Genomic DNA, 13,304 nt, shown 5'->3' on the forward strand with positions numbered 1-13,304 from the left:
AAAATCTTCTCTAAACTTGATTCCAAGGGTTTAAACAGAAGTTTGACCAACAATTCAAAAATTGCACATTTCCAGGCTTCATATCATATGTCGAGTCATTCAACTTTGCTGAACTGTGCAGAAACAGGCTACGTCTTGGTTTCATAGTGTAGTGGTTATCACATCTGTTTTACACGCAGAAGGTCCTGGGTTCAATCCCCAGTGAAACCATGTTTATGTTCTGATTAACCAATCAATCTTTAAATATTTCCATACTCAACATATCTCTTCTGGTGATTTAAACTATGAAAAAGGTAGTTTGTTCAATAGAAACTGGCCTTTCTGCTAATGGGAATAAATGTAGTCTTAAACTACACTTTAAGTTTTAGTTCATAAAAATTGTATATACTTGTAATCCAGTAATTTTAAAATTGGAAGTTAAGTTGACTTATCTCCTTTTTGCCAACAATGTATTTTCATGATTTCTATATATTTTTAAAGCAAAAGAGCTTGTTAAAATGTTTTTTTGTTCATTTTTCTACATTAATGAGAATACTTTATGCTGTGTAAATTTTCTCTGTAAAATTGAAATCTCATAAGCTTCTCCATGCAATTGTTTCTTCCATATCTCCACTGCTCGACTGACAGCCCTGGCTGAGACCTAGGGATTCTGGGATACTGCAGAGAGTGGGTGTGATGAGGAGGACCATTAAGAAGCTGCTATCACAGAGAATGCTATTTTTCTGTGATTCAATATGTTCATGCCCACCATTGTGACTGCTTAATATTAGAAACAAAAATATGTGCTATTGTGAGACTACTAAAATAGGAGAACCCTGGAAAAAACTTCCTGTGTGAAATTTTCAGGGCTCGCAGTTGACTGCTGGTTTTTGATCACCAGCTGGCAATATCTTTGGAAATTTAATTTCAGTTGCAAATTAGTCATCCTCTGATTAAAGAAAATCAAATTCTTTAAATACTATGCTGTGTAGTGACATTTGCTTTCAAAAAAGTTATTTTCAATGAAAACAAGTTCTTTCCAAAACTAGTATATGGTAGTTGAGCATTAAAGAATTTAGATTTTGTCTTTGGATTTACAGTGTAGTGGTGATCAGACATGTTTTAGTTTTTCGTGTAAAGTTTGATGTTTGTTATGAAAGGGAATTTTATTTATATGTCTTCCTAAAAAAGGCATATGTTCAAAACAAGGCTTGCTAAATCACTAAAAAGGAATCCTTAAAAATGTGGGGCTACTGATCGATAAAACTACAAGGCATTAAACATCATGAATGCTGTCACATTTTTCTCTTTAAAATTGAAATATTAACTACTCAAAAATCTTCTCTAAACTTGACTCCAAGGGTTTAAACAGAAGTTTGACCAACAATTCAAAAATTGCAGATTTCCAGGTTTCATATCATATGTCGAGTCATTCAACTTTGCTGAACTGTGCAGAAACAGGCTACGTCTTGGTTTCGTAGTGTAGTGGTTATCACATCTGCTTTACACGCAGAAGGTCCTGGGTTCAATCCCCAGTGAAACCATGTTTATGTTCTGATTAACCAATCAATCTTTAAATATTTCCATACTCAACATATCTCTTCTGGTGATTTAAACTGTGAAAAAGGTAGTTTGTTCAATAGAAACTGGCCTTTCTGCTAATGGGAATAAATGTAGTCTTAAACTACACTTTAAGTTTTAGTTCATAAAAATAGTATAAACTTGTAATCCAGTAATTTTAAAATTGGAAGTTAAGTTGACTTTTCTCCTTTTTGCCAACAATGTATTTTCATGGAAATTTAATTTTAGTTGCAAATTAGTCACCCTCTGATTAAAGAAAATCAAATTCTTTAAATACTATGCTGTGTAAAGACATTTGCTTTCAAAAGAGTTCTTTTCAATGAAAACAAGTTTTTTTCCAAAACTAATATATGGTAGTTGAGCATTAAAGAATTTAGATTTTGTCTTTGGATTTACAGTGTAGTGGTTATCAGACATGTTTTAGTTTTTCGTGTAAAGTTTGATGTATGTTATGAAAGGGAATTTTATTTATATGTCTTCCTAAAAAAGGCATATGTTCAAAACAAGGCTTGCTAAATCACTAAAAAGGAATCCTTAAAAATGTGGGGCTACTGATCGATAAAACTACAAGGCATTAAACATCATGAATGCTGTCACATTTTTCTCTTTAAAATTGAAATATTAACTACTCAAAAATCTTCTCTAAACTTGATTCCAAGGGTTTAAACAGAAGTTTGACCAACAATTCAAAAATTGCACATTTCCAGGTTTCATATCATATGTCGAGTCATTCAACTTTGCTGAACTGTGCAGAAACAGGCTACGTCTTTCTTTCATAGTGTAGTGGTTATCACATCTGCTTTACACGCAGAAGGTCCTGGGTTCAATCCCCAGTGAAACCATGTTTATGTTCTGATTAATCAATTTTTAAATATTTCCATACTCAACATATCTCTTCTGGTGATTTAAACTATGAAAAAGGTAGTTTGTTCAATAGAAACTGGCCTTTCTGCTAATGGGAATAAATGTAGTCTTAAACTACACTTTAAGTTTTAGTTCATAAAAATTGTATATACTTGTAATCCAGTAATTTTAAAATTGGAAGTTAAGTTGACTTATCTCCTTTTTGCCAACAATGTATTTTCATGATTTCTATATATTTTTAAAGCAAAAGAGCTTGTAAAATGTTTTTTTGTTCATTTTTCTACATTAATTAATGTTTTTTATGCTTTGTAAATTTTCTCTGCAAAATTGAAATCCCATAAGCTTCTCCATGCAATTGTTTCTTCCATATCTCCACTGCTTGACTGACAGCCCTGGCTGAGACCTAAGGATAGTGGGACACTGCAGAGAGTGGGTGTGATGAGGAGGAACATTAAAAAGCTGCTATCACAGAGAATGCTATTTTTCTGTGATTCAATATGTTCATGCCCACCATTGTGACTGCTTAATATTAGAAACAAAAATATGTGCTGTTGTGAGACTACTAAAATAGGAGAACCCTGGAAAAAACTTCCTGTGTGAAATTTTCAGGGCTCGCAGTTGACTGCTGGTTTTTGATCACCAGCAGGCAATATCTTTGGAAATTTAATTTCAGTTGCAAATTAGTCATCCTCTGATTAAAGAAAATCAAATTCTTTAAATACTATGCTGTGTAGTGACATTTGCTTTCAAAAAAGTTATTTTCAATGAAAACAAGTTCTTTCCAAAACTAGTATATGGTAGTTGAGCATTAAAGAATTTAGATTTTGTCTTTGGATTTACAGTGTAGTGGTTATCAGACATGTTTTAGTTTTTCGTGTAAAGTTTGATGTTTGTTATGAAAGGGAATTTTATTTATATGTCTTCCTAAAAAAGGCATATGTTCAAAACAAGGCTTGCTAAATCACTAAAAAGGAATCCTTAAAAATGTGGGGCTACTGATCGATAAAACTACAAGGCATTAAACATCATGAATGCTGTCACATTTTTCTCTTTAAAATTGAAATATTAACTACTCAAAAATCTTCTCTAAACTTGACTCCAAGGGTTTAAACAGAAGTTTGACCAACAATTCAAAAATTGCACATTTCCAGGTTTCATATCATATGTCGAGTCATTCAACTTTGCTGAACTGTGCAGAAACAGGCTACGTCTTGGTTTCATAGTGTAGTGGTTATCACATCTGCTTTACACGCAGAAGGTCCTGGGTTCAATCCCCAGTGAAACCATGTTTATGTTCTGATTAATCAATCTTTAAATATTTCCATACTCAACATATCTCTTCTGGTGATTTAAACTGTGAAAAGGGTAGTTTGTTCAATAGAAACTGGACTTTCTGCTAATGGGAATAAATGTAGTCTTAAACTACACTTTAAGTTTTAGTTCATAAAAATAGTATATACTTGTAATCCAGTAATTTTAAAATTAAAAGTTAAGTTGACTTATCTCCTTTTTGCCAACAATGTATTTTCATGATTTCTATATATTTTTAAAGCAAAAGAGCTTGTTAAAATGTTTTTTTGTTCATTTTTCTACATTAATGAATATATTTTATGCTGTGTAAATTTTCTCTGTAAAATTGAAATCTCATAAGCTTCTCCATGCAATTGTTTCTTCCATATCTCCACTGCTCGACTGACAGCCCTGGCTGAGACCTAGGGATTCTGGGACACTGCAGAGAGTGGGTGTGATGAGGAGGACCATTAAGAAGCTGCTATGACAGAGAATGCTATTTTTCTGTGATTCAATATGTTCATGCCCACCATTGTGACTGCTTAATATTAGAAACAAAAATATGTGCTATTGTGAGACTACTAAAATAGGAGAACCCTGGAAAAAACTTCCTGTGTGAAATTTTCAGGGCTCGCAGTTGACTGCTGGTTTTTGATCACCAGCAGGCAATATCTTTGGAAATTTAATTTCAGTTGCAAATTAGTCATCCTCTGATTAAAGAAAATCAAATTCTTTAAATACTATGCTGTGTAGTGACATTTGCTTTCAAAAGAGTTCTTTTCAATGAAAACAAGTTCTTTCCAAAACTAGTATATGGTAGTTGAGCATTAAAGAATTTAGATTTTGTCTTTGGATTTACAGTGTAGTGGTTATCAGACATGTTTTAGTTTTTCGTGTAAAGTTTGATGTATGTTATGAAAGGGAATTTTATTTATATGTCTTCCTAAAAAAGGCATATGTTCAAAACAAGGCATGCTAAATCACTGGAAATGAATCCTTAAAAATGTGGGGCTACTGATCGATAAAACTACAAGGCATTAAACATCATGAATGCTGTCACATTTTTCTCTTTAAAATTGAAATATTAACTACTCAAAAATCTTCTCTAAACTTGATTCCAAGGGTTTAAACAGAAGTTTGACCAACAATTCAAAAATTGCACATTTCCAGGTTTCATATCATATGTCGAGTCATTCAACTTTGCTGAACTGTGCAGAAACAGGCTATGTCATGGTTTCATAGTGTAGTGGTTATCACATCTGCTTTACCCGCAGAATGTCCTGGGTTTAATTCCCAGTGAAACCATGTTTATGTTCTGATTAACCAATCAATCTTTAAATATTTCCATACTCAACATATCTCTTCTGGTGATTTAAACTGTGAAAAAGGTAGTTTGTTCAATAGAAACTGGCCTTTCTGCTAATGGGAATAAATGTAGTCTTAAACTACACTTTAAGTTTTAGTTCATAAAAATAGTATATACTTGTAATCCAGTAATTTTAAAATTGGAAGTTAAGTTGACTTATCTCCTTTTTGCCAACAATGTATTTTCATGATTTCTATATATTTTTAAAGCAAAGAGCTTGTTAAAATGTTTTTTTGTTCATTTTTCCACATTAATGAATATACTTTATGCTGTGTAAATTTTCTCTGTAAAATTGAAATCTCATAAGCTTCTCCATGCAATTGTTTCTTCCATATCTCCACTGCTTGACTGACAGCCCTGGCTGAGACCTAGGGATTCTGGGACACTGCAGAAAGTGGGTGTGATGAGGAGGACCATTAAGAAGCTGCTATCACAGAGAATGCTATTTTTTTGTGATTCAATATGTTCATGCCCACCATTGTGACTGCTTAAGATTAGAAACAAAAATATGTGCTGTTGTGAGACTACTAAAATAGGAGAATCCTGGAAAAATCTTCCTGTGTGAAATTTTCAGGGCTCGCAGTTGACTGCTGGTTTTTGATCACCAGCAGGCAATATCTTTGGAAATTTAATTTTAGTTGCAAATTAGTCACCCTCTGATTAAAGAAAATCAAGTTCTTTAAATACTATGCTGTGTAGTGACATTTGCTTTCAAAAGAGTTCTTTTCAATGAAAACAAGTTTTTTCCAAAACTAGTATATGGTAGTTGAGCATTAAAGAATTTAGATTTTGTCTTTGGATTTACAGTGTAGTGGTTATCAGACATGTTTTAGTTTTTCATGTAAAGTTTGATGTATGTTATGAAAAGGAATTTTATTTATATGTCTTCCTAAAAAAGGCATCTGATCATAACAAGGCTTGCTAAATCACTGGAAATGAATCCTTAAAAATGTGGGGCTACTGAATGATAAAACTACAAGGCATTAAACATCATGAATGCTGTCACATTTTTCTCTTTAAAATTGAAATATTAACTACTCAAAAATCTTCTCTAAACTTGATTCCAAGGGTTTAAACAGAAGTTTGACCAACAATTCAAAAATTGCACATTTCCAGGTTTCATATCATATGTCGAGTCATTCAACTTTGCTGAACTGTGCAGGAGCAGGTTATGTCTTGGTTTCATAGTGTAGTGGTTATCACATCTGCTTTACCCGCAGAAGGTCCTGGGTTCAATCCCCAGTGAAACCATGTTTATGTTCTGATTAACCAATCAATCTTTAAATATTTCCATACTGAACATATCTCTTCTGGTGATTTAAACTGTGAAAAATGTAGTTTGTTCAATAGAAACTTGCCTTTCTGCTAATGGGAATAAATGTAGTCTTAAACTACACTTTAAGTTTTAGTTCATAAAAATTGTATATACTTGTAATCCAGTAATTTTAAAAGTGGAAGTTAAGTTGACTTATCTCCTTTTTGCCAACAATGTATTTTCATGATTTCTATATATTTTTAAAGCAAAAGAGCTTGTAAAATGTTTTTTTGTTCATTTTTCTACATTAATTAATGTTTTTTATGCTTTGTAAATTTTCTCTGCAAAATTGAAATCCCATAAGCTTCTCCATGCAATTGTTTCTTCCATATCTCCACTGCTCGACTGACAGCCCTGGCTGAGACCTAGGGATAGTGGGACACTGCAGAGAGTGGGTGTGATGAGGAGGAACATTAAAAAGCTGCTATCACAGAGAATGCTATTTTTCTGTGATTCAATATGTTCATGCCCACCATTGTGACTGCTTAATATTAGAAACAAAAATATGTGCTGTTATGAGACTACTAAAATAGGAGAACCCTGGAAAAAACTTCCTGTGTGAAATTTTCAGGGCTCGCAGTTGACTGCTGGTTTTTGATCACCAGCAGGCAATATCTTTGGAAATTTAATTTCAGTTGCAAATTAGTCATCCTCTGATTAAAGAAAATCAAATTCTTTAAATACTATGCTGTGTAGTGACATTTGCTTTCAAAAAAGTTATTTTCAATGAAAACAAGTTCTTTCCAAAACTAGTATATGGTAGTTGAGCATTAAAGAATTTAGATTTTGTCTTTGGATTTACAGTGTAGTGGTTATCAGACATGTTTTAGTTTTTCGTGTAAAGTTTGATGTATGTTATGAAAGGGAATTTTATTTATATGTCTTCCTAAAAAAGGCATATGTTCAAAACAAGGCTTGCTAAATCACTAAAAAGGAATCCTTAAAAATGTGGGGCTACTGATCGATAAAACTACAAGGCATTAAACATCATGAATGCTGTCACATTTTTCTCTTTAAAATTGAAATATTAACTACTCAAAAATCTTCTCTAAACTTGATTCCAAGGGTTTAAACAGAAGTTTGACCAACAATTCAAAAATTGTACATTTCCAGGTTTCATATCATATGTCGAGTCATTCAACTTTGCTGAACTGTGCAGAAACAGGCTACGTCTTGGTTTCATAGTGTAGTGGTTATCACATCTGCTTTACACGCAGAAGGTCCTGGGTTCAATCCCCAGTGAAACCATGTTTATGTTCTGATTAACCAATCAATCTTTAAATATTTCCATACTCAACATATCTCTTCTGGTGATTTAAACTGTGAAAAGGGTAGTTTGTTCAATAGAAAGTGGCCTTTCTGCTACTGGGAATAAATGTAGTCTTAAACTACACTTTAAGTTTTAGTTCATAAAAATAGTATATACTTGTAATCCAGTAATTTTAAAATTAAAAGTTAAGTTGACTTATCTCCTTTTTGCCAACAATGTATTTTCATGATTTCTATATATTTTTAAAGCAAAAGAGCTTGTTAAAATGTTTTTTTGTTCATTTTTCTACATTAATGAATATACTTTATGCTGTGTAAATTTTCTCTGTAAAATTGAAATCTCATAAGCTTCTCCATGCAATTGTTTCTTCCATATCTCCACTGCTCGACTGACAGCCCTGGCTGAGACCTAGGGATTCTGGGACACTGCAGAGAGTGGGTGTGATGAAGAGGACCATTAAGAAGCTGCTATCACAGAGAATGCTATTTTTCTGTGATTCAATATGTTCATGCCCACCATTGTGACTGCTTAAGATTAGAAACAAAAATATGTGCTGTTGTGAGACTACTAAAATAGGAGAATCCTGGAAAAAACTTCCTGTGTGAAATTTTCAGGGCTCGCAGTTGACTGCTGGTTTTTGATCACCAGCAGGCAATATTTTTGGAAATTTAATTTTAGTTGCAAATTAGTCACCCTCTGATTAAAGAAAATCAAATTCTTTAAATACTATGCTGTGTAGTGACATTTGCTTTCAAAAGAGTTCTTTCCAATGAAAACAAGTTTTTTCCAAAACTAGTATATGGTAGTTGAGCATTAAAGAATTTAGATTTTGTCTTTGGATTTACAGTGTAGTGGTTATCAGACATGTTTTAGTTTTTCATGTAAAGTTTGATGTATGTTATGAAAAGGAATTTTATTTATATGTCTTCCTAAAAAAGGCATCTGTTCATAACAAGGCTTGCTAAATCACTGGAAATGAATCCTTAAAAATGTGGGGCTACTGAATGATAAAACTACAAGGCATTAAACATCATGAATGCTGTCACATTTTTCTCCTTAAAATTGAAATATTAACTACTCAAAAATCTTCTCTAAACTTGATTTCAAGGGTTTAAACAGAAGTTTGACCAACAATTCAAAAATTGCACATTTCCAGGTTTCATATCATATGTCGAGTCATTCAACTTTGCTGAACTGTGCAGGAGCAGGTTATGTCTTGGTTTCATAGTGTAGTGGTTATCACATCTGCTTTACCCGCAGAAGGTCCTGGGTTCAATCCCCAGTGAAACCATGTTTATGTTCTGATTAACCAATCAATCTTTAAATATTTCCATACTCAACATATCTCTTCTGGTGATTTAAACTGTGAAAAATGTAGTTTGTTCAATAGAAACTTGCCTTTCTGCTAATGGGAATAAATGTAGTCTTAAACTACACTTTAAGTTTTAGTTCATAAAAATTGTATATACTTGTAATCCAGTAATTTTAAAATTGGAAGTTAAGTTGACTTATCTCCTTTTTGCCAACAATGTATTTTCATGATTTCTATATATTTTTAAAGCAAAAGAGCTTGTAAAATGTTTTTTTGTTCATTTTTCTACATTAATTAATGTTTTTTATGCTTTGTAAATTTTCTCTGCAAAATTGAAATCCCATAAGCTTCTCCATGCAATTGTTTCTTCCATATCTCCACTGCTTGACTGACAGCCCTGGCTGAGACCTAGGGATAGTGGGACACTGCAGAGAGTGGGTGTGATGAGGAGGAACATTAAAAAGCTGCTATCACAGAGAATGCTATTTTTCTGTGATTCAATATGTTCATGCCCACCATTGTGACTGCTTAATATTAGAAACAAAAATATGTGCTGTTATGAGACTACTAAAATAGGAGAACCCTGGAAAAAACTTCCTGTGTGAAATTTTCAGGGCTCGCAGTTGACTGCTGGTTTTTGATCACCAGCAGGCAATATCTTTGGAAATTTAATTTCAGTTGCAAATTAGTCATCCTCTGATTAAAGAAAATCAAATTCTTTAAATACTATGCTGTGTAGTGACATTTGCTTTCAAAAAAGTTATTTTCAATGAAAACAAGTTCTTTCCAAAACTAGTATATGGTAGTTGAGCATTAAAGAATTTAGATTTTGTCTTTGGATTTACAGTGTAGTGGTTATCAGACATGTTTTAGTTTTTCGTGTAAAGTTTGATGTATGTTATGAAAGGGAATTTTATTTATATGTCTTCCTAAAAAAGGCATATGTTCAAAACAAGGCTTGCTAAATCACTAAAAAGGAATCCTTAAAAATGTGGGGCTACTGATCGATAAAACTACAAGGCATTAAACATCATGAATGCTGTCACATTTTTCTCTTTAAAATTGAAATATTAACTACTCAAAAATCTTCTCTAAACTTGATTCCAAGGGTTTAAACAGAAGTTTGACCAACAATTCAAAAATTGCACATTTCCAGGTTTCATATCATATGTCGAGTCATTCAAATTTGCTGAACTGTGCAGAAGGAGTCTATGTCTTGGTTTCATAGTGTAGTGGTTATCACATCTGCTTTACATGCAGAAGGTCCTGGGTTCAATCCCCAGTGAAACCATGTTTATGTTCTGATTAATCAATCTTTAAATATTTCCATACTCAACATATCTCTTCTGGTGATTTAAACTATGAAAAAGGTAGTTTGTTCAATAGAAACTGGCCTTTCTGCTAATGGGAATAAATGTAGTCTTAAACTACACTTTAAGTTTTAGTTCATAAAAATTGTATATACTTGTAATCCAGTAATTTTAAAATTGGAAGTTAAGTTGACTTATCTCCTTTTTGCCAACAATGTATTTTCATGATTTCTATATATTTTTAAAGCAAAAGAGCTTGTAAAATGTTTTTTTGTTCATTTTTCTACATTAATTAATGTTTTTTATGCTTTGTAAATTTTCTCTGCAAAATTGAAATCCCATAAGCTTCTCCATGCAATTGTTTCTTCCATATCTCCACTGCTTGACTGACAGCCCTGGCTGAGACCTAGGGATAGTGGGACACTGCAGAGAGTGGGTGTGATGAGGAGGAACATTAAAAAGCTGCTATCACAGAGAATGCTATTTTTCTGTGATTCAATATGTTCATGCCCACCATTGTGACTGCTTAATATTAGAAACAGAAATATGTGCTGTTGTGAGACTACTAAAATAGGAGAACCCTGGAAAAAACTTCCTGTGTGAAATTTTCAGGGCTCGCAGTTGACTGCTGGTTTTTGATCACCAGCAGGCAATATCTTTGGAAATTTAATTTCAGTTGCAAATTAGTCATCCTCTGATTAAAGAAAATCAAATTCTTTAAATACTATGCTGTGTAGTGACATTTGCTTTCAAAAAAGTTATTTTCAATGAAAACAAGTTCTTTCCAAAACTAGTATATGGTAGTTGAGCATTAAAGAATTTAGATTTTGTCTTTGGATTTACAGTGTAGTGGTTATCAGACATGTTTTAGTTTTTCGTGTAAAGTTTGATGTATGTTATGAAAAGGAATTTTATTTATATGTCTTCCTAAAAAAGGCATATGTTCAAAACAAGGCTTGCTAAATCACTGGAAATGAATCCTTAAAAATGTGGGGCTACTGAATGATAAAACTACAAGGCATTAAACATCATGAATGCTGTCACATTTTTCTCTTTAAAATTGAAATATTAACTACTCAAAAATCTTCTCTAAACTTGATTCCAAGGGTTTAAACAGAAGTTTGACCAACAATTCAAAAATTGCACATTTCCAGGCTTCATATCATATGTCGAGTCATTCAACTTTGCTGAACTGTGCAGAAACAGGCTACGTCTTGGTTTCATAGTGTAGTGGTTATCACATCTGTTTTACACGCAGAAGGTCCTGGGTTCAATCCCCAGTGAAACCATGTTTATGTTCTGATTAACCAATCAATCTTTAAATATTTCCATACTCAACATATCTCTTCTGGTGATTTAAACTATGAAAAAGGTAGTTTGTTCAATAGAAACTGGCCTTTCTGCTAATGGGAATAAATGTAGTCTTAAACTACACTTTAAGTTTTAGTTCATAAAAATTGTATATACTTGTAATCCAGTAATTTTAAAATTGGAAGTTAAGTTGACTTATCTCCTTTTTGCCAACAATGTATTTTCATGATTTCTATATATTTTTAAAGCAAAAGAGCTTGTTAAAATGTTTTTTTGTTCATTTTTCTACATTAATGAGAATACTTTATGCTGTGTAAATTTTCTCTGTAAAATTGAAATCTCATAAGCTTCTCCATGCAATTGTTTCTTCCATATCTCCACTGCTCGACTGACAGCCCTGGCTGAGACCTAGGGATTCTGGGATACTGCAGAGAGTGGGTGTGATGAGGAGGACCATTAAGAAGCTGCTATCACAGAGAATGCTATTTTTCTGTGATTCAATATGTTCATGCCCACCATTGTGACTGCTTAATATTAGAAACAAAAATATGTGCTATTGTGAGACTACTAAAATAGGAGAACCCTGGAAAAAACTTCCTGTGTGAAATTTTCAGGGCTCGCAGTTGACTGCTGGTTTTTGATCACCAGCTGGCAATATCTTTGGAAATTTAATTTCAGTTGCAAATTAGTCATCCTCTGATTAAAGAAAATCAAATTCTTTAAATACTATGCTGTGTAGTGACATTTGCTTTCAAAAAAGTTATTTTCAATGAAAACAAGTTCTTTCCAAAACTAGTATATGGTAGTTGAGCATTAAAGAATTTAGATTTTGTCTTTGGATTTACAGTGTAGTGGTGATCAGACATGTTTTAGTTTTTCGTGTAAAGTTTGATGTTTGTTATGAAAGGGAATTTTATTTATATGTCTTCCTAAAAAAGGCATATGTTCAAAACAAGGCTTGCTAAATCACTAAAAAGGAATCCTTAAAAATGTGGGGCTACTGATCGATAAAACTACAAGGCATTAAACATCATGAATGCTGTCACATTTTTCTCTTTAAAATTGAAATATTAACTACTCAAAAATCTTCTCTAAACTTGACTCCAAGGGTTTAAACAGAAGTTTGACCAACAATTCAAAAATTGCACATTTCCAGGTTTCATATCATATGTCGAGTCATTCAACTTTGCTGAACTGTGCAGAAACAGGCTACGTCTTGGTTTCGTAGTGTAGTGGTTATCACATCTGCTTTACACGCAGAAGGTCCTGGGTTCAATCCCCAGTGAAACCATGTTTATGTTCTGATTAACCAATCAATCTTTAAATATTTCCATACTCAACATATCTCTTCTGGTGATTTAAACTGTGAAAAAGGTAGTTTGTTCAATAGAAACTGGCCTTTCTGCTAATGGGAATAAATGTAGTCTTAAACTACACTTTAAGTTTTAGTTCATAAAAATAGTATAAACTTGTAATCCAGTAATTTTAAAATTGGAAGTTAAGTTGACTTTTCTCCTTTTTGCCAACAATGTATTTTCATGGAAATTTAATTTTAGTTGCAAATTAGTCACCCTCTGATTAAAGAAAATCAAATTCTTTAAATACTATGCTGTGTAAAGACATTTGCTTTCAAAAGAGTTCTTTTCAATGAAAACAAGTTTTTTTCCAAAACTAATATATGGTAGTTGAGCATTAAAGAATTTAGA

The 13,304-nt window shown here is 32.6% G+C and overlaps 11 non-coding genes across 11 annotated transcripts; all 11 read left to right on the plus strand.

Annotated features, from left to right (window-relative positions):
* Nucleotides 1-137: 137 nt before the first annotated feature.
* On the plus strand, nucleotides 138-210 carry TRNAV-UAC (transfer RNA valine (anticodon UAC)). The gene has a single exon. It is a non-coding gene; the product is annotated as a tRNA-Val (tRNA).
* A 1,240-nt stretch (nucleotides 211-1,450) lies between these two features.
* Nucleotides 1,451-1,523, plus strand: TRNAV-UAC (transfer RNA valine (anticodon UAC)). The gene has a single exon. It is a non-coding gene; the product is annotated as a tRNA-Val (tRNA).
* An 806-nt stretch (nucleotides 1,524-2,329) lies between these two features.
* On the plus strand, nucleotides 2,330-2,402 carry TRNAV-UAC (transfer RNA valine (anticodon UAC)). Its single transcript has one exon. It is a non-coding gene; the product is annotated as a tRNA-Val (tRNA).
* Nucleotides 2,403-3,637: 1,235 nt separating this feature from the next.
* TRNAV-UAC (transfer RNA valine (anticodon UAC)) lies at nucleotides 3,638-3,710 on the plus strand. The gene has a single exon. It is a non-coding gene; the product is annotated as a tRNA-Val (tRNA).
* Nucleotides 3,711-4,946: 1,236 nt separating this feature from the next.
* TRNAV-UAC (transfer RNA valine (anticodon UAC)) lies at nucleotides 4,947-5,019 on the plus strand. The gene has a single exon. It is a non-coding gene; the product is annotated as a tRNA-Val (tRNA).
* A 1,239-nt stretch (nucleotides 5,020-6,258) lies between these two features.
* TRNAV-UAC (transfer RNA valine (anticodon UAC)) lies at nucleotides 6,259-6,331 on the plus strand. The gene has a single exon. It is a non-coding gene; the product is annotated as a tRNA-Val (tRNA).
* Nucleotides 6,332-7,570: 1,239 nt separating this feature from the next.
* Nucleotides 7,571-7,643, plus strand: TRNAV-UAC (transfer RNA valine (anticodon UAC)). Its single transcript has one exon. It is a non-coding gene; the product is annotated as a tRNA-Val (tRNA).
* Nucleotides 7,644-8,883: 1,240 nt separating this feature from the next.
* On the plus strand, nucleotides 8,884-8,956 carry TRNAV-UAC (transfer RNA valine (anticodon UAC)). Its single transcript has one exon. It is a non-coding gene; the product is annotated as a tRNA-Val (tRNA).
* Nucleotides 8,957-10,195: 1,239 nt separating this feature from the next.
* Nucleotides 10,196-10,268, plus strand: TRNAV-UAC (transfer RNA valine (anticodon UAC)). The gene has a single exon. It is a non-coding gene; the product is annotated as a tRNA-Val (tRNA).
* A 1,235-nt stretch (nucleotides 10,269-11,503) lies between these two features.
* On the plus strand, nucleotides 11,504-11,576 carry TRNAV-UAC (transfer RNA valine (anticodon UAC)). The gene has a single exon. It is a non-coding gene; the product is annotated as a tRNA-Val (tRNA).
* Nucleotides 11,577-12,816: 1,240 nt separating this feature from the next.
* Nucleotides 12,817-12,889, plus strand: TRNAV-UAC (transfer RNA valine (anticodon UAC)). Its single transcript has one exon. It is a non-coding gene; the product is annotated as a tRNA-Val (tRNA).
* Nucleotides 12,890-13,304: the final 415 nt, after the last annotated feature.

Source organism: Mixophyes fleayi, chromosome 10 (genome assembly GCF_038048845.1).
Source record: "Mixophyes fleayi isolate aMixFle1 chromosome 10, aMixFle1.hap1, whole genome shotgun sequence".
Lineage (NCBI taxonomy): Eukaryota > Metazoa > Chordata > Amphibia > Anura > Limnodynastidae > Mixophyes > Mixophyes fleayi.